Source organism: Motacilla alba, chromosome 1 (assembly GCF_015832195.1).
Source record: "Motacilla alba alba isolate MOTALB_02 chromosome 1, Motacilla_alba_V1.0_pri, whole genome shotgun sequence".
NCBI classification, from domain to species: domain Eukaryota; kingdom Metazoa; phylum Chordata; class Aves; order Passeriformes; family Motacillidae; genus Motacilla; species Motacilla alba.
In genome coordinates, this window is record NC_052016.1 from 101629068 (window position 1) to 101650543 (window position 21476).

Genomic DNA, 21476 nt, shown 5'->3' on the forward strand with positions numbered 1-21476 from the left:
GCAAAAACTAAAACATTGGCATGTTATCAACATTATTCTCATTCTAAATCTAAACCACAGCCATTTATCAGCTACTAAGAAGAAAATTAACTATATTTCAGCCAAAATCAGGGTAATAACTTTGCACTAAAAGCTCACTAAACACTCAAATAACAAATGTGTAGTCACTCTAAAATCACTGAAACTGGACTAGGTAGTTTAACATCTTCAGTACATCGACACAATGCTTCAGACATGGTGGTGTAGGAATGTGCTTTACACATCGTTTATGATCATGACCACTCCTATTGATCTGACAACATGAGCTGAAAGCCTTGGGAAGAAGGCGCTAAATGTTTCCAAATGAAATATTACCCCATTAAAAAGATATGGATCAAACGTGTTACATTTAAAGGGCCTTTGCATATTTCTTTCTGGAGAATGTGCATACAGAAACAGAAAAAAAAATCAGAGAAATTAGTAATGTGGCCTAGGTTATTAAAAAGGTGCTATCAAGAATCATAGAATATAAAAATATGCCACCCATCTTACCAATATACTGAAATAACCTATATAAAATGACTGTAGCTATTCTTATTTCTCTCCTCTAGTGATAACAAATACAGATTGATGCATTCTATTTCTTGTGATAAAAGCAACAATATTGGCTGTAATGGTCAATTGTTAAAGGTACCATTCATCAGGTTTGAATGCTAAGGGCCAGCTGCCTTTGTACCTGACAGAGCAATACCGCAGTGCTGGGAGAAAAAAGAGGCTGTGGTCAGCAGGAGGAGCTGCAGCATCAGAGGGGAGATGGTACCCATGGAAATAAAATACCCTTACAGGCTGTCTAGAAAGAACACAGGCTGCTACAGCTGAGACAGGTGAGAGGGAGAAATAATCTGTAGTGGCTGCAAAAAGCCTGAGCTGTAAAGGGTACAGCAGGCATTTTGTTTTCATGTTCATTTTTTCAGGAGAGAGAGAGAAAAAAAAGAGGTAAAGTGAAATCAAATTAAAAATATCTCTTTTCCAGAAAATTTAGACTTGGCAATACTTGCTTCCTTCACATTTGAGTATTACTGGAGGAAAAAAAATTACAGAAGAAAAAAAGGAGAAAAAAACGAGTATTACTGGCATCACACATTCCTTTATGGTGGACATGTATCAATGAAGAAATGCAATCCTTTCTGAGAAGCGATGGAATTGCACTGTGATTATAGAGCAGGCAAAATGTAGTTAATAACTATGCCAGATGGAGCTTCATCTGCTGGGGATTCACTTTAGAAATCAAGAAATCATTGGTAAATATGGGCTCTGTCTTTTTAAATTTAGGATCTTGGGAAATACTGACATACAGTTTTGATGTTTAGCCAGGAGAAACAGTTATCTTGAGGGATAAGGTGATAGGAATGTTAATTTGAGCAGAGACATCAAAAGCTATTTGCATGCTAATCAAGTCAGCATTAGCAAAACCTCTAAATTCAGAGTGTATCAGCTGAAGTTCTCACATAAACAGGTTTCTGCCTCATGAAGGCTTGAGTACAAAGCCATACAAAACTTAATTATTTGAAACATAATCTTGCACTTTGGCACTAAAGAACAAGACGGAGATGAGTTATTGAGTAAAAGATGGATCCTATCCTTAGATATGGTAGTGTTTCTGGGAGCAGGAATGCTTTAGAAAAAAACCTCAGTGAAAAGTAAGCCGTAGATTAATTTCTGAAATCAACCTTTCTTGACAATACAGTTTAGCACTAGATATTAATGCATTGACAGAATGCAATGAAAGGAAAAAAAAAAAAAACCATAAAATTGTTAAATGCCAATAGGGTTAGATGGTTTGCTAGTGTCAGACTCAGTCCCAAGAGTCATAAATCTACCACCGTCTTTCACTCAAAGGGCCCAGGAGGAGCAGGGGAGGTCAGATTGAGTATTAGGAAAAATTTCTTCACTGAGAGGGCTGTCAAGCATTGGAACAGGTTGCCCAGGGCAGCTATTTAAAAGACATGTAGATGTGATACTTGAGACATGGTTAGTACTGGACTTGGCAGTGCCAGGTTAATGGTTGGACTCAATGACTTTTAAGCTCTTTTCTAGTCTAAATGATCCTAACTGGCTTGGTGTAATAGAACTGGAGAGTACTGCAAATATTGTCATAAGAGTAGGCCTACAGTGTTATATTGGCTGCAACCCTTGTATCCTTGCTGTTGTCAACACTGGTCCATCATCCCTCTGTTCCCAGGTTCTCCTGGAAGCCCAACTCAGTGCAGCTCTGGGGATGGCACATTCCCATGCTGCCACACAGGATTATTTTGCTGCAACCACTTTGTGCACATATGACCTGAAATTTGCTTGACATGACAGGTATATTGGGTGGGTAGTGAGTCCTTTTCTAAAACCCACAATTGTATGCCCAAATCAAAGCCCAGACTCACCAGTTCAAACTGTAGGAAGGTAGACCCATGCGAACAGGGCACTCCTGCAATTTACAGACATGTCATATCTGCACCTGACAGCTTATATGCTGTATATAAATGTCTGGTGCTTGGGCTGTAGCTTTTATAAAGCACTCGAAATTAGATTTGGTATCTGTTATACCCCAAGGCACTTGACATGTGTTTTAAAGAGGCTTAGGTACTGCAGTTCCCTCAGCAGTGAATGGGAGAAAACAAAAATTTCTCATGGGGTTGAACAGCAAATTTTACTAGCAAACTTTAGAGAATAAGGTACTTGGCAAATTTTAAAGCATCATCCAGTCCCAGTAAGGCACTCCACAAAGCACTGACTTAGCAAACTCTAACTGATCCAACTTTAAGTTATCCAGCTTTTGAGAAGAGGAAGTTAGGAGAAGAAGGAGAGTGAAAGGCGAGAGAAAGATCAATAGTTACAGCCCTGGATCCAGTGTGGTCTCAGCTGCTGTGAGGTCTGAGGCAATGGGGTAGATGAGACCAATGTCATGGCCTTTGCTGTGGTCTGCTCGCAGCTGGGATTTCAGTTGTGCCACTGGCTTGGTAGCAACTTTGAGGCTGGACCGGAGGTTCCAGTGGGTAGGATGTGAAGTAGTGCTCTGCCCAACCTGGGCAGAACTTGCCCTGCCCTCCCCCATATATTAGTTGTTTTGAGCCATTAATCATTTCTCCTGGCTCCTACAGTATCCTTACTGGAGGGGTTATTATTTCAACTCTTCACCGTTTTCTTTATTAATTTTTCAGAACAAGTCACACGTATTCATTAATCACGAAGCCTCAAGTCAGCCAGCAGTACCGTGGCTTTCATCATCTTCTGTCAAGAAAATGCTGTAAAGAAGAAATTATTACTTTTGTTATCCAGTTTATTCCAGGCTAGTCTGTGTGGTCTGAGATGCACTGATGCAGTCAGGTAGCACCTGGCTGGGTGATGCCCAAAGGCAGCCTATAGCCAGGGACAAATGACCACTAGGAGACTGCAGCAAGTACTGCTTTCTCATCTAACCACCTATCTGTCTCTCAGCAGAGAGACATAGCCTTCAAATAGCCACAAGCATCCTACAGAGCATTCCAGAGCATTCAAAGAGGACTCTAATTTTGTGTCATATGCAATATGCTAGTAGTAGTCTATTGGCTAAGCTTCACATTACTTCAGAAATTTCAGAAAAGTGCATGCAAAAGCAGTAATTTTATTGTAAAGTCACAGGGGTCGTCACACAGTGCAATGATGTGCAGTGTGGATGCACTAACATGGAACACAAACCCTTATCTATCTCTAGATGTAGACTCTCTCCATGTGGTAAATAAGGGATGTAGATGTGATTTACTACGTGCAAACATCAATATTTTGAAAAAGTTATTCTTCCATGCAAAATAACCCCACTAATTTTCCCTCTTTTGCTTTACCAAATCACCATTTTCTTTTTATTGAACTCTGCAAAAAGGGGGAATCACTTGGTGATGCCTAAATTTTGATATACTTAACAATTTAGCTAAAAACTGAAAATCCCCTTGGTGTAGTTCTAGATGAAAACATGAGGACATGATTTTTTTCATGGTCATAATCAACTAGCTGGTTTTGTTCCAAATGAAAGCTAAAAGGACACATTAATGTAGAGGAAATAAAAAAGGAGAACAACTAGTGAACAGACCAAAAACAGTGAAAAATGAGAAAAGAAAAGCAGTACATACCTAGGTAATTTTTATCCAGAGGTGCTCTTTTTAGTGCAAGAGCAAATTATTCATCCATTATTTGTTTTTTTCTGATGTGCATATTGAATATGGTATCTTTGAAAAAAGGTGGAATGAAATTTATATGGTGTGACAGATGTAGTCAGTAGATTGAAATTCCTTTTCTATAAAACCCTATCTATAAGTGATGTCCTGAGCAGAATTTTTATTTTCTGATTTGAATGAGTCATATAATTAGAATTTTATAATCATAATTTTACTCCATGTTTATTCAAGAGCTCCTTTCTCTTTGTACATGAATATGTATCCATATCTATGTCTATATCTATAGCTGTACATAAAATAAATATCTAGAGGGATAGTTTTTTCAATAATAAGCAATAACTAAAACCACACCAGTATTGTCAATTGTTTTATGCATGCTTTAAATACATTTATTTTCTTACGAATGATCTTAGGAGTTATACAGTCCAAGAGTTTTGAAAGATACTGCCAATAGTATAAGACTTCTACATGGCTTCACTGGCTGCAAAATCTGAGGAAGATATTAACACTCTTCCTTTCACTAAGTCAAGTAACTAATTTTTTCATAAATACAAAAATAACCCCAAAAGAACCCCAAACACCAAAAAAAAAACAACCAAAAAAACCCCCGAAAAAACCCAGAGAAATGCAAATTTGTGCAAGCTGGTTCATGAACTACTCATTAAGGTTTTCAGGCACATTAAGGTTTCAATACTTTGCCCAGTCAATACACAGAACTTAATAAGAACTTTTTGCATAGGTCAAGAGATTTTTGATTAGTTATTGATGTATATTGGTGGGAGTTTAAAAGGAATATAGAATGCATCGAAACAGCCTCAATCTGTCTCAATATTATAAAGTTTAGTTCCTTAGAAAATTTATGAATGTAATTTGACTAAAGCATATTCAAGTACAAATGTTCCCATATGTAAAGAAGAGATAATGATGACTATAAGTCAGTGTTCAGAAAAAAAAATCTTTTTGAGACAAATACAGTTAATAGTAAATAAAAATAGATTTTTATTGACTATTATAAATGATTCATGTTCCTATGTCTTTCTTCATTTCTTTTTAATATTTTCTGTATCTGTTTTAAATATCCCAAGTTTGTTGAAACGGGAGCCAAGAGAATTGATGATGCATATATCTGCAGGGAAGCATAATGAGGGTCTATTCTGGGCTACTGAGAGAAGTAAATATGGGGAAAAATGTATCAAGTAGTTACAAATCTGAATGCTGGTAGTTTGCAGATTTAGGATGCTTTCAGTAAAAAAACCCTATAAACTTATTTTCCCTTAAAGAAAAAAGAAATCTAGATACGACTGAGATTTTGCCCAGAGTAGGACATAAACAGAGGTGCTAAGTACATTACCCAGTCTAGGCCACATGCCAAATGTAACTTCTTTTACCTTTTGACCAAAAAGTAGAAAGTGCTTCTCCTTAAGAATTTCTTAATTCCCAATGCTCCATCCAAAATGGTTTGTGAATATCTCCCACTATCTCCCACAGCGCGCCTTGGGTCATGGGTATGAGTCACTGAGTTCACAGGGTTTTGTATGTTCCCAGCCTCTTTCCAATGTTGTCAAAAGGCACATCTGCATATAAAAAAGAAACATCTTCAATTCATTTTCTTCTTTCATTGCCCACTCACAAGATATTTTAATTTTTTTATTTTATGCCTCTTGAAATAACGCAGAATATAAACAAGAAACCTGAAAGACTAAGTAGAAAACTAGGAAGGATGAAATGCGTGTGAGGAGCTTTTGTGTGAACAGATGGATTGGAGCATAGTGACATAGATGGCAGCGGATGTAAGGCTGTGGTGTGAGGTTTTGTATCCTCACCCCAGATGTTTTCCAATTGACTGCAGAAATATAGCACTTATATACACTAGCTGTCTTAACAGAGTTAGACAAATGGTACTAAAAACAGCTTTCTGAGTTTTTCGAAGGTTTGCACAGGGATAAGACTGCTCCATTCTGTATTTTATGAGTGGTGAATTCAACAAAGTGCATGAAGATATTACGTTTCAAGAAGCATGTGTATCACATCTGCCCACTTCCTCACACCAGAGAAAGAAAATGTAAAGAAAAGCCTTATATTCAAAGATACAGAAAATAAAAAATGCTTATTCACTCCTTTAAATTTTCTACCTGTAATAAGATATAAAGATAAGGTCTATGAAACTGTTATACATATTTTATGTGAATAAGCTAGACCAAAAGATATATTGGAAGACACAAAAAGTTCACAGGTGTGAGATCATTTTCTCCTTTTCTATTTGCAATTTCTAATTTCTGATCCTAATTTTCTAACTCTCTTTTTTTATGGGCTGGCTTTTTTCTCTGCATGTCATGAACACTTCTAAGAGCTAATTTATATTTTCAGCATACGGAAAGCCTTGAAAAAGGGAAAAATTTTAGCTAGTATTTCTGAACATGTAGTACTGCGATTCTTTCTTCAGATCAGGCATTCACATAAACAAGTGTATAGTTTTCCCAAAGTAATATGTACTGTGTTCTTAAAATACAAAGCCTATATTTACTGATCTCATAGCAGTAGCATTCAGTCCATACGTTTAAATGAATGGAAGTATGTGACAGAGAAAGCAGTAGAAAAAATAAATGAGAAACTACATTTTACGAATTATCCCTTTTATAAAACACCCAATTTTCTCCTTGTTTCTGCCTTCTTCCTAGACTTTGGAATTTGATACTTATAAATAACCTTTGAATCGTTGATTAAAAATAGAGAGGTAATCCCACACTATTTGGGCATTAAATAGGCCTCCAACCTTGTTGGTTAGTATGTGTTAACCTTACATGTTCAATAGTGCAAGGCTGGAGCCTAACTATATTGCAGAAAGTCTGTATTTCCCAAAAATATAGGTATACTAAAGAAGGCACAAAAGCAAAAATCTGCAAAATGGCAAGTTAGTTTCCTAGGTCTGTAAACCTTTTCAGAACATGCAAAGAAATTCTGAGTGAAATCTCATAAGCATCAGTATAAGGACAGAAAAGAAATTGTGTAATCTGTACAAAGAGAGGTTGTGGTGCACTCTGTTTATTTTAAATTTTACTATGCTATTATGTGGTGGTTTATTTAGAATAAAATAATATGCTTCAAGCCAAGCCTAAATAGTCCACTTCATTCTGCAAAACCAGACTGATTGTTGGTGAACCCTTTAGGTGGATAAGTCATCACAGCCAGGCTTCAGGAGTCAGGCAGTCAGGGAGGAGGTTTCTCTTTTTAGTATGACAGATTTTGGATGAAAAAGAAGAGACCCATGGCTGGTAATTTTATCTGAGTTTCACATGTCAGTGCTAACTGTGCCTTCTGAATATGAATTGCCACAGGCAAGAAAGCATCTTTTGAGTCTGCACTGAGGGCAGCAGCGTGCCACTGCGCTCGGGTACCCGCTGCCCCAGCACAAGCTCCCCTGCTGGAGAGCCAGACGCTGGCAGTAAGACACAGCCCATCCAGCTCAGCCTTTCACCACTACAGAAGTCCTTCTGAGCCTTACTAGCGTTAAAGTAGGTCGCACACTGATAACAAAGGTTAAGGCAATAATCTCTTTCCCTTTGCAGATAAGGACTTGAAAACTGCCTTTGCAGTCTCTCTCTCCTGCGCCGCACAGAGACATTTCTGCAGCCTGCGATTTCTCTTGGTTTAAGCAGTATTTATCAAATGGAAACATATGTATACAGTAGGTAAGTAAATATTTGCCACACTTTGAAGAGAAGCTTGCTTGCCTTTTGTTTTGTTATTGTTGTTTTTCCTTAGCATAAGTATTCTTAAAATATACATAGGAACAGAAACATGATAAAGGAGCTTAATCATTTCAGCTCCCCTTGAACCGTAAAACAAATGAATTCTTAATCATGTTGCTTTATGCTTGCTTGTAGTCCCTACTGAGAGAAGGATGGAACAGCCTGAATTTAGACAATGCTGTATTGTTCCCAACTACTGTTTATACATACGCTGAAACTGTAAAACATCTTTGGGAATAACTTTTAAAAAATTAGGATAATCTTGTAAGTTCCAGAGCAGAGTGAACTAGACCCCAACTAACGTGAGCATATTTAACTTATACTTTGCAAATCACCTGTGTTTGTAAAAAAAAAAAAAAAAAAAGGGTTTTTTTTTGTGTGTGCTTTTGTTTTTATTTGTTCACTCAGTTTATATTTTTGTTTGGTTTTTTGTTTGTTTTACTGATTTTGTTTGTTTGCTTGTTTTTTAATGTGTGTATGACTGTTCAAGAACTTTTCCGACAATTTGTGGTAACACTTGTGATACTATGCATTTATTCTTCTCTGACTTTCCCTCCAACATATTGTTCTTTTTATTTCCACTCTTGAACCATGGGTTATTTTTAGAACCTCATCACAAGTACCAAGTGCCAAGTGAAATGTGAGGAGTACACCAATTAAATATCAAACATAAATAATTTCACCTATATTAACCTTAAATATGAGGGACCAGATCCTCAGATCCCATTTTTTCAACAAAATAAGTGCCACTGAAATGAACTGCAGTGTTTCAAATGAATACCATATGAATACAGGTGCAATCACTGTTCCATTATTACCTCAAATAATGGCCCAAAGATACTTGTTAAATGTTACAAATTCATCAGCATCTATTGCTTTTTTGACACTTCATCTCTAATCCATCTTACCCAAAAAGGTATTCTTCTTTGCAAGCTTTGGGAAATCCTACCCTGTGCAGTTAGATATAAAATCAAGACTAATCTGAAGGTGCAGGCAAAGAGCCAGCCTAATTTATTTAAGATGATGTAGTTTTTTCCTCAGCATGCACATTTTAGTACATTCCTATGTACTAAAATCAAACAAGCCCTAACTAACATTCTGCTTAAGACGAACTGCAGGAAATTAGCATTCCTTTTGTGGAATTCATTTATGCATTGTGTTAAGGTGAAAAATGGAAAGGAACATCTAACTTTTTCTGGTACATTTTAAAAATCAGGTAAGAGTCACATAGACAATAGTACCACTTTTGATTTAGTCAAAGATATAATTGGGTTAGCATTTACTTAAGACTGCAGGTGGGGATATGTAACTGAATACAGAGAAGTTTCACAAAATTGTACAGCTTTCTCCACTTATATCAAACTATATAGCTAGTGATAACTCTACTCTTACATTACTCCTATTCTGAATAATGATGAAAACAGAGACTGAGCCTGAAAAAAACCTATACAGTGAATAGAATTCTCTTCTACAAATTTCACCACACAGAAAAAAAAAAAAAGAGAAAAAAATAAACAGAAGACATTTTAACATATTTTGAATTTTAATTGACATTCAGAAAATTGATTTAAACTGCATCAATGAAATAATGTTTTCCCCTTTTATTCTCACTCCATGGAGAAGAAACCATATTGCCATACTGATAAAGGTTCTTAAATGGAGAAAAGCTTATGTGAAAACCAATGAAGTACCTTGACATTTTCATTACTTTGTACGCACATGTGTGCAAAATTTACAAACCATTTTTAATTTGCTTACCAAGATGTTTGTAGTAAGAGCAGAATGAGTCAGACAGAAAATAAACTTCAGGAAACTTTTTTTTAAAGAAAAGTCTAACAGAGGAAGGCATGTTGTTCTAGGTATATATTGCCATGTTTCTGAAAGAGACATTGGAATAAAAACCACAAATTATTTCAGAATCTCACATTTTACATTTGACATGTATCTTTCTATTTTGGCTTTCATTTCTATACCAAGGTCTTTTTGACGGTTTCTATTTCTTGATTTTCTGTCTGTAGCTTCCAGTGAGTTGAGTCTTTAGTCAGGGGAGTCTTCAAGCCAGTATTCGCTATTGACTGAAAAATTATGACAAATGTTATTTAGGTTCTGAAATAGCCATTTATTCCTTCCTGATTGTACCAGCCTTTTCAATGGCAACTCTTCCAATTTTGCCACAGAATTCCTTCTACTTCTCTCTTGGTTTTTTAGGAATTCAATGTCACAGGTTTTCAATTACAAAAAAACCCAACAAAAACCACTGTGAAAGTTTGCTATATTTTGGGCTTGTGTGGGTGGGTGTTGTTTGTTTGGTTGGTTTTGATTGGTTTGGTTTGGGTTTTTTTAACTATGAGGGTGGTCAAACACTAGAACAGGTCACCCAGGACGCTATGGAGTCTTTACCCTTGGAATTAATGGACAGTTGAGTGGACATAGCCTTGAGCAAAATTCTCAAGCAGACCCTGCTCTCAGCAGGGAGTGGGTCAAGACAAATTGCAGAGGTGCCTTCCAGCCTGCCTAGGCCATCCCCAGATTCTGTGCTTCTGCATATGAATAAGGTATAATGGAATGTTGGACAATTCAAGAAAGTCATAAAAGACGAGCTTGTAATTGGTGCAAGTGTAGCTTTCTGTCAGCAAAGAAGCAGCAGAAACATAGAATATATTTTAACTTAAGGCAGGAGACCCTGCCCATGAACTGAAAAAAATTAAAATAAAATTTAGTGAGGTAAGCTAAATAAACTTTTTTGCCTCTCAATTTATATTTGAAAGGTTACTTACCAAAGAATATTTTCAATAAAGCATCAAAAGAGCACTCTATGTAGGTGTAAGACTAGGTGATATCTGACTATCAGAGTATAACCTCATCTATAATGACATACAATGTCTTCCAATGGAATGAAACGTTAAGGATGACTAGCTGTTTCCCCCCTTCCACCTCCATTCACTATTGCCAATTTGTTTTTATTAGGCAGGGAGGCATCCTATTTAGTAAGCTGGTCTGTTGCTCTGGCTTGTTGCCAGATTCTCAGATTCTCATTTCCTTAACTTACCTCAGGGCACCAGCAATTATGTCTCACCCTGCTCCTTATGTGGCTAACCCATCCCATTTCCATCCCTTGGATTGTGTCACATTACAATGAATTTTTTACTTTAGCTTATGAAAAGTAGCATAGTCACTAAAGCTTCAGTCACAGGAAATGTAACTGAATTCCTTTCTCACTCAAATAATAGAAGACAAAAAGATAAATGTGCCTGTCCTGATGTACATAGTTTTCCCCTTGTGTAAGCAGATATTTGATGTTAATTTGGTTTCCCCTGAAAGATTTTAAAGCTAATGCTCTTTTCCTTCTTCTTATTACACTGTCAGTACAGCTTGGAAGCCCCAAAGGAGCAACAATTCCACAGTTCTGTGCAAACCAGAAGTTAACATGTCTATTGGATATATATATATATATATATATGTGTGTGTATATATATACGCATACATATATATCTATACATATATATAGTCCCATACATTCTCATATATATAGTCAGTAAGTCTTACATATTTAGAGGAGTGACAAATAAATGAGTGCCACAAAGGAAAGGAATTCAGTGCTGGAGCCTGCCCCTAGTCTATTTCACAGCAGTTTCATGCAGATGTTACTGCTCCAACATTTAAGACTCTTTCAGAGACTGACATTACTCTCAAAATGGTACTTTTGTCCCCAATATATTTCTTACTGAGAATGCCTAAAATTGAATGCTTCCTGCACTATCCAGGCTTTTGCATTCTGACCCTCAATAATAATGCATATGTTCTTTACAACATCATTGAGCTTCTCCCCCACCCCAACTTTTAGCAGACTCTGACTGTGTTTCTTAATATTCTGGACACATGAGTTTACTGTGTATTTTAAGTTGATAAGCAATAGTTTTTATTTGCTTATTTCCCATTTGTTCAGTATTGATTCATCTTTTTACATGGAAGCACAAGAAGGAAAATGGAAACAGAAAATGAGGCCATTACCCCATTTGAGAAAAAACCTTAAATTAAAAGTGCTAAAATGGTTCAAATTCTTGCTTCTGACTAGTCTTTACAGAAATAAATAATAAAAAAAAACAAAACAAAAAGGCAGAGGAGTGGTGATCTGATAGGAGGAATTGGCCGTGTAAAGAAAGACACCTTACCAGTGGAGACTAAAATTGTATGTATGCTCCAGAAAAAAATAAAGAACAGCTTAGACAACACATATTCACATATTTGTAAAGTTTTAGAAATATAATAATGGAAAATAATGGAAAATATATGGAGGCAGGATAGTTTGACAATTCTAACACAGTCAGGATTGTAAAAGGCTCACAAACCCAGTGTATTTTGAGCTATTTATCCACTTGCCTGTATTACAAAACCAAACAAACAAAAACCAAAACAAAATAAAACAAAACCAAACAAATGAAAAAGTAGTGGAGAGCTGCTTACAATTTCTACTAGCTAAGTATCTGTGCTCATACTTTTTTCTTGATCATATAATTTATTATTTTGCTGTCTTGGACTGTGAATAAGCTTGTGAATTCACTCTTTTCTGCCAGCTACACTGTTGTATCCACTTCTGTTCTCTGAACAATATTTCTTGTTTTTACTTTAGTGAGTTTTTAAAAGCTATATGCTATGACTTTTTGATAAGGAAAGATGAATAAACAGAGAATAGGAATAAAGTGGCCATTTCTCAGCATCATGGGTGCTGTAAGAATAATCTGATGGTTCTGTCTTCACAGGGCATATCATTGATATAATGTGAGATGTGTGAGCTTCCTAGGGCAAAAGGCTACTATTATTACTATCATCATTATCATTACTATTTACTGTGTTTAATTTTTGACTTCTCTTTGGTTTTAACATATGCTTGGAAAATCTCATTCCCTAACGATTGCATTTAATTAATCTTTAAAGCATGAAATTGCATAAACTTTCTTAACAATACAAAATTTTATTAACGTTCTTAACATACATATAATTTACTTTGTAAACAACATAGGCAGAATTAATTAAATATGCTTAAAGTACCCCAGCTCATTGCAAGGAGGAGAAGGATGTCTCCTATCCGAAAGATAAGGACTCCTGTTTCTTGATATCTTAAACCCAACCATGAAGATCAAAGGGTGCTCCTAGGCTACTGAGACATATCAGCATCCTAATCTCTCCAACATGTCTGTGAAACCCTCCATGGACATCTTATTCAGCAACATGGTCAGAGGGATTGAATGCAAGTTTAGTAAATTCACCAGCAACATCAAGCTGTCTGGTGGCATCAACCTGCTGGAGGGAAAGGATCCCATCCAGAGGTCTTTACCCAAAAAAAAGCCCCATTTTGTATGGTTATTTTAAAACCCAGACTCAGTCAAGACAGACTAACCATGGGAAACAAACCAAACAAACCAACAAACAAAAAGACAGAAAACCTTGCAGGTTCTCATAAAAGTGTTTCAAAGCATTAAGAACACCTTGTTGAAATTTCCATGCATAAGCAGAATGTTCATTTTCCATATCTCTATATTTAATTACACTGTGATAATGGTGCAAACAATTGGAGATAATAGCAGTACTTGCTGAAGAAAAATACAAGATTTTTCATTAAAAACAAAGTGCCCATTCTGCGCAGGAAAATGCTTTTTTGTTTAACATAGAGATTTAATTGAACCACCACTAGCAAATTTTTAAACTGATCATAAATGGGTCTAAAGTTGGCTTATGGGCTCAGTCATCAAAATGAGCAAGGTGCACCATGCACCTGCAAATCTCTTAATTTATGTTTTGGGACATATCTCCCTTTTCCTGTTTCTTCTTTACTTTTTATCAGAACTGATCATGATATGTTATGGGATTTGCAAGTGGCACTCAGAGTAGGAATGGAATTCAAACATCCTCACATTCCTATTTCTGCACCAAATGTACATCTTTACCTAAAATTAGATTTTCAACAGTAACAGTAGTATTACATCTATTTTAAATTCAGTGCTTGCTTGTTTATCTTTTTCTTCAGTTGTTTTTTTTTTTTTCATTTAGCATCTTTAATTTTCTATCCAGTCATTTTCATATCTAATTTTTTTTTCCTTTAGCATTTTTTATTGATCAATATTATGGTGTTTTGTGTTTTACTTGTTTTTATCATTTGGATTGCATGCTTTGGAAGCTCTGAAGTTATCTCTATGGCAATGGCAACCTACTGTCATTGTAGTTAAAATACACTGACTGTTGCCTGGTATTTGTCTGAAGACTCACTATTTTGGAGCAGGTTGTAAGATCAACTTTATAATACCAATTAAATTTGTTTATTTTTCTTTTAATTGCTATATATATTTTTCCTCTCTGAACAGAATTGTTGAATATAATTAAAATAAAGAGAAAACTCCAATTCAACTGAAAGCTCTTTTCTATTTTAGAGTTATTGGCTGCTTCTTTGAAAGGAGTGGCAGAAGAAAAAAAGAAGCAGGATAATTACAAGAGGGAGTGAGAGGAGTAACTGACTAAGATGCAAAAACAATGAACACATGTTATTTAAAACAAATCACCCACTTATCTACCTACTTGGTCTGTTTCTCCAGTACTTTCTATTTAAAAAGAAAAAACAGAAAACCAACCAACCAAACAGAAAACCAAAACAGACTGATTCTATCAGACCTGGGTACAAAAATAACAAAAGCTACTGGGTCAAAAAAATGTGTTTAAAGTTTTTAAACCAGAGGTCTTATGTTTTTGACAAGATCAGAAGACATTTGCAGCGTTGTCCTCAGAAAACGAGAAGGCTGTGGACAGGCAGCTCCTCCCATAGAAGAACTGAAAAGGCTGTGGAGACAAGAATTATTTAGGGCATGTAGCAATTCGTGGTTCAGGAAATTGTTTTCTCTGATCAGTTTGACTGAATTGACAACTATTCAAAACACTCTGCTCAGGTAGCCTTTCTTTATGCAACTTATCTTTTATGGAAATTGAAAGAGAGAGAAACTGCTGCTTTAGTGAAGCTCTTCATTCAGCATAAGAAGACAATGACTGCTTGATACCCCTTATAAGAACATTACTGGAATCTGAAATTTATAGATAACACAGAGGAAAAGCAACTACATTACCTTTATTAACTTGACAGGGATTTTTCCCTTGACTGCAAAGAATGCAGCTGTCTTGCCAAACCTGCCTGAAGGAGTTTGAAGAAGGGTACATGCTAAGGCCCTTTTTCACCAACTATGAAAAGTATTTGTAAAAGTGCAGTTTATTTTGTGTTTAAAAGACAATGGTTCACAGATCTCTGGAACATTATTAATGACATACATTTGCTATAACTACAGTTGAAGAATAAAATTTAGTTACAAACAGATTGCTTCCCTTGTTGTAAGACTTTCATCATAATGCAAAATGTTAGACTTTCACAATTAAATCCTACTTAAACTAGGAATTTTCTTTAATATTTTTCAGAAATAAAATAAAAAAACATCCTTCATTTGAAGGAAAAAAAACATAGTAAAACTGCCATAATGTTTTGTATTTAATTCTGGTAGTTACTTACTATGATCATAAAAAATTGCCTATAAATTTTAAATGTAGTCAAACTTTTTCTGACAGTAAATCCTAGTGCATTATATGTTTAAATATTAAAATACATATCCTCCATTGTCCATTTTTTTCTGCACAAGTACTTCTGGAACGGATCAGGTTACCCTTTGTCTTTCTCCTGGCTAATGTTACCTGCATGTTTTGGTGTTTCTGCCTGATATTAATGGGAAAGTAAGAGTTTAAATTGTAGAGAAACTGTAAAGCCCCAAGAAAAGAAGACTCAACCTTATAGTGAAAAATTCTTTTACCTCTAGGATTGGATAAGAAATCTTTGCAAGTTTCAGGATTTGAATGTGACGAGACCAGACACCCTTCTGAGTAGGCAAAATAACTTGTTATCTCTCACATGCACTCTTTTATAAAGTACTAATTTATATGAAATAAAAATAGATAATTTCAACCTGAATTATTGAAGAAAAGCTAGTTAATGGGAAAGAGCTCATGAAGACTAATTAGGGAAATTAAGGTAAGCAATAGAATTCTGAATTCTTTATACGGCAGATCATACCCTGCATTCATTGGGCAATTCAGCCCCACACAGCTGTTAGTTCACTTCCTCTCCTGGTGGGGAAGAGAATAAAAAAGGTGAAAAACTAGAAAACTCGTGGATTGAGATAAAGACAGTTTGATAAGTGAAGAAAAAGCCATGCACATAAGCAAAGCAAAATGAGGGAATTAATTCACCACTTCTAATTGTCAGGCAGGTGTTCAGCCATCTCCAGTAAATCTGGGCTCCATAACATGTAACAGAAGGTTGGGAGGACAAACAACACCACTCTGAACATCTCCCACTTCCTCCTTCTTCCCCCAGCTCTATCTGCTGATCATGTTGCTGTATGGTGTGGGATATCCCTCTGGTTAGTTGGGGTCTGCTGTCCCAGCCGTGTTCCCTCCCAGCTCCTTGTGTGAAATCCCAGCCCTCTTACTCGGCAGAGTGAGGAGAAATGCAGGAAAGTCCTTGCAGCTGTGCAAATGTTCTCAGCAGTAATTCTATTCCTGTTCACCATAAGGCTCCCCCTGAGCTCATTTGCCTGTGTGTCCTTGCTGTGTTGGGGTTGCCAATGCTGCAGGCAGTATCTAGACTTGCTGAATAAGGAACGCTGCATTTCATTTAATGCATCCTGAGATATTGTCGGTCACCTTCCCTGGCAAAGCTCATGATGGCTCATGTTCAGTCTCACATATGCTAGGGACCCCATGCACTTTTCAGCAAATCTGTGTCCCAGCTTGTCCATCATGTACATGTCCCATGTATAGTTGTAATTTGTGAGTCTTTAAATTGTTTATTGTGAGATAAAAGGGTGCAAAAGAATAACTTTTTTTGATTGCTTCCCAAGGTGACATTGCATCTTGCTAGCTTTTGTCTGCTTTCTGGTGTAGTTGTTTTGAACTTGGAACCTATCCTTGTGAGAACTAATCTGCAGTGCTTTCAATAGAGAGCTATAATTAATCATTTGATCAGTTCTATTCAAAAGAAGTCTGTATAATAGACTTTCTTTTTTTTTAATTAAAAAAATCAAAATTAAAGGCTAAGTGAATTCCAATAAACATCGAAAATAATGAATTAGACATACGTGTGTTTTGATCTAAAGTAAAATCCTTACAACATTGTCTTTCCCAGAAAATTTCTTCCTCCTGATTTACTGGTTCCTTTAAATGACTTTGAGGATTGAGAGCTGTGAGTAGGGATGTTTTAATACACATTTGTTATATTTACTGAGAAGGTTTATAAGATATTTAGCAGTTGCATTTCATGACCAAATTCATTTGGTATTGAATTACAAGTTTTAGGCAGTTTCCTCTTGTACCGTGCTTCAGCTGTTAATGATCTGCTTTTCTTGTATTGCTGCTTTCTGAGATTTGAGTTTCTTTTCTTATGCTAAGTAATGAAATAAGTTTCACTCTCACATAATTCCTGAGATAGTCTTCTACATCTGCAGTACAGCACAGTTGTGGTTTTGGCAGGGTTATTTTTGTATCATTGAACATAAATTTCCCTGTGCTCTCCTCTAACTTCTTCTGTTGTGTCTTCCCAGAATATACAATTCAATTGTTAGTGGTTTTTCTTTTATTTTTGAAGACTTTGCAATAATAGCATTTTTCCCTTTGTTGATTGACATATCACTGCCAACAACTGCAACAACCCAGGCTTTAAGCCATTGAAATACAGGGAAATATATTTGCCATGTACTGGAAGAACAGCAGTAGAGCACAAAGCCTTTGGAAAGTGCAGACCTTGCAAAGGAATGCATGTTAATTGACTGCATTTCTTTGAATCATATACTGCATCACCAATTCTTGCAAACTCATAGTAACTAGAAAGTGCTGAACTATGGGATAAGAACTACATATTTTAAGCTTACCCCCAAAGCTATTGCCTTTTCAACAAATGAAGAAGTTGATTTTTTTTTAACATGATTTGTCTAACATATGTTAAAGTTGCAAAATATGACACCACTCTACAGAGCACAGCAGGGTGCCTGAGGTTACCTCACAGAAACAAACCCTTCGCACTCCAAAAAATTTACCAATGCCAAAAGTTCACCCACAGGGGTGTCATCTGATTTACCATCTCCAGTACAGCATGTTAAAACTGAGGTAAATTATTATGTGGGATACCTCTTCCCCACAGTTATTCACACAGTATTTGCAATACAGCAAACTCAACAGTGAGAGGCACTGCATTCGGCTGCAAATGCTGCTATCTTAGAGATACTCAGCACATTTCAACCTCCTTTAGCATTCACAACCAATCACTGCTATAATGTGATCTTTACATGATGCTTGTAGCACTCATATAGCTTGTTAAGGTGCTATTTACAATCTAGGCACTCTTGTCAGATGACACCAGCATTTCCTAGCTGATAGACAAAGACCCATCACATCTGTAGTCTTTACATCCTTCCTTTTCCTCATTCCTTTAATCTTAAAAGACGTTTTCTCATCATAGAATAATTTGTCTGATTGCAGTACTTAGAGGATGAGTCCTATTCATCAGCTTCATTCTCTTTAACAGAATTGTTAAGCCTCCAGTTGCATTTATAACTGGTATCCAGATTTAAGATGTTCAAACTGAAGTGCAGAGCCTATAAAGAAAAATGATCGGATAGCTGTACAAGTGGTACTTGTTAAAAACCTTGTCCCAGTTTTCATGTTATTGTTGATACTGATGCTCTGATTAATTTGCTTCATTTGACAGTTCATCAGCATTTTCTGAGTTCTTACCCTGCTGTTTTACATTAAGGCCTTTAAAATCTCATTGTAAAGATATTGAAAAAAAAAAAGTAACACCCAAATATCAGACATTGATCATATACGTGGAATTTAAAGTAAGGATTTGTCTGGGCCACCTGGAAATTCTGAGCATATTAGCTTATTTATTAACAACTCTACTCACAAAAAGGAAAAGGAAGAACTACTCCTGATTAAGTACTTAACTTCCTTTTCCACACTGAAGAGTCACTGGCGTAATAAAATTTATGGTTCTCTTCCCCTTAAAAATCAGAAATTAAGAGCCCTTGCTGCAGAAGTACTATCAACACGAGAAAGGAAGTTTACTCTTAGGTCTTTAATCCTAACAGTTGCTCAAATAATCTGAACTAGACACAAGTATTACTGCAGAGAATAAGGGAGCTCTAGTGAATAATTACGCACAGTGATGCCATCAATGAAATAAGCTTCACAATTTTCCACAGAAACCTACATTCCCTAAGCACTAGTGGTCTCCTAGAGAACTATACCAATCCATCCCACCTAAAACTCTGCAAGGGCAGTGTTGAATTTTCTCTCTCAGAGTCACTTTACAATTTTGTCACTGCTACTGAGATTCTACAGCAGCTCCAAAACCCGACTGTATAAAATTTTGACAGAAGAAATGTTGCTGGCTTCAGTTACTTAGCGTGTGTTCAGTGTTCATGCAGGATGCTGACAGAGAGGCATCAAGGAGAGGAGTTTGAAAGGCAGAGACATGGGTGTGAAATGCGTGGGGGCAAACACTGAGCTGCCAGAAAGAAGCAAGTGGTGTCATGGTGCTGCTGTATACAAAAGACTTATGGTGTTTGTAAGAAAGGGGGCACCCTGTGTCATTGTGGATGTTTAGGGTACAGAATGGAAGGAAAGAAAGGGAGACATCAAGATGATTTGGAGAGTAAGAAGTGAAACAGAGCAGCAGATAAAAAGAGGATAAAAGGGACTGTTGGGGTGTGAGCAGGGGCCTGCCAGTCCATGTGCCAGCAGTGTCTGCAGTGGATAACACAGCATCTCCTGTGTTATCATTAAGCTCCTTTTTGAATGTTTTTCCTACACAAAGTCTCCCTGAGGAGTGGGAGGGCTGAGCACCTGCCTGGTTGTGGGGCTATGGCTATGGGGCAGGGGGCAGCACCAGACAGATCCAGAGTGTGCAGGGTGTAGGTGCATGTATGGGGGTGTGCTTTTGTGTGGGCAGGTAAAAGTGGGATGTTCCAGCAGATGGAGTGGGACTGCAGCTAGAGAAGTTAGCTGCAGTGGGGGTGAGGGTCAGCCTCTTCTCCCAGCCAAGCAGGACAAAAGAACATAGCCTCAACCTGTGCCAGAGTAGGTTCAGGTTGGACATAAGAAAGAATTTCTTCACCGAAAGGGTGGTCAGGCATTGGAATGAGCTGCCCAAGGAAGTGGCAAAGTCACCATCCTGGAAGGTATTCAAGAAAAGACTGAACATGCCCCTTAGTGCTATGGGTAATTTTTATGATGGTGTTTGGTCAAAGGTACGACTCGACGATTTTAAAGGTCTTTCCCAACCTCAATGATTTTATGATTCTACAGCTCTTAATGGGGCCAGAACGTCAATCCTGTAAAACAGAAGTGTACAGGTAGTTGAATATAAAAAATAATATAATTGTGGTAGAATGAGAGTTGTGTTACTATGAAAGCATGGTGAAAAAATCCTTATTCAATCACCAGTGCTTTATTTTTGGATGCTAACTGGTGCTGTCAAGAATTAATTCCCAATGTCATTGTCTCAGAGGAGCTCTGTACTGATTACAGAAACAGCAGTTTAAATGGCATGGAAAGGAGAGCCGCAAAAATAGTCTAAATTACTGGTTTAGGTCAGTTAAAGAATCCCCAACAAAGGTAGCAGCAAAAGCAGGTTTAGTACAAAAATGAAAGAATAACAATATTCTTTGGCAATGTTCATTCTACTACTTACTAGACGGTTAAAGCACACAGAGAAAAAAAAACCCTAAAATCACAAATAAATCAATCTAAAACTAAAATCAACACAAAAATTATAACATGGAGGCTGGTGTGAATGGTGACCAGGAAAAGGGCAAGGATAGGAAAAGGGTAAGGATAAAAAGAAATAAGGGATACTGTCCTGTTGAGGCATAAAGGTTCACTGTGGCTTTGACCAACAAATCAGGCCTAAAGCTTTTAACAATACTTAATCAACAACCTACTTAAAAAAAAATTAACAAAAATTCTGAAAGCATTTACTATATCACAACAGTAACTCACTGATAAGTTTAATTTAATACTCTAATATACATAAGAATCTGAGAGAGAAGCATTCACAGTATGTTTGTTATAGCTTATCCACACTCACATGCACACAGACCTAAATAAATATGGAAAAATTATACCCGTGAAAAATTTCCCCTAAATTCAGTGAAGGCATCCTTTTGGATGCATTTTCATCTTCTCAATGGGTGAAGTGTTGAACCTCTAGGAGTGGGGGTATCAGCCCAGGCTCTCTGTCACTGTTCAGCAATGATTCTCCAAATATAGCAAACTTGAGAGTTTGCTGGCTCTCAGAGATGTCCCACTCAGAGGGAGATCACTGGTTGCATCCTGTGGCCGTCCAGGAGAACTCAAAGGATCTCACTTAGGATCACATTTATATACTTGTTAAATAGATCATTAAAGTTGGCTTTACTCATAATAATTTTTCATTCTGGATACAATTTGGGTTTGTAATTTT

General features: G+C 36.6%; 1 long non-coding RNA gene across 1 annotated transcript in view; it reads left to right on the forward strand.

Annotated features, from left to right (window-relative positions):
• Positions 1-7591: 7591 nt before the first annotated feature.
• LOC119706662 overlaps positions 7592-21476 on the forward strand; it is a 34183-nt gene continuing 20298 nt past the window's right edge. Inside the window, exon 1 of the long non-coding RNA XR_005258585.1 lies at positions 7592-7870. This is a non-coding gene — a long non-coding RNA (uncharacterized LOC119706662). The remainder of the gene's footprint in view (positions 7871-21476) is intronic.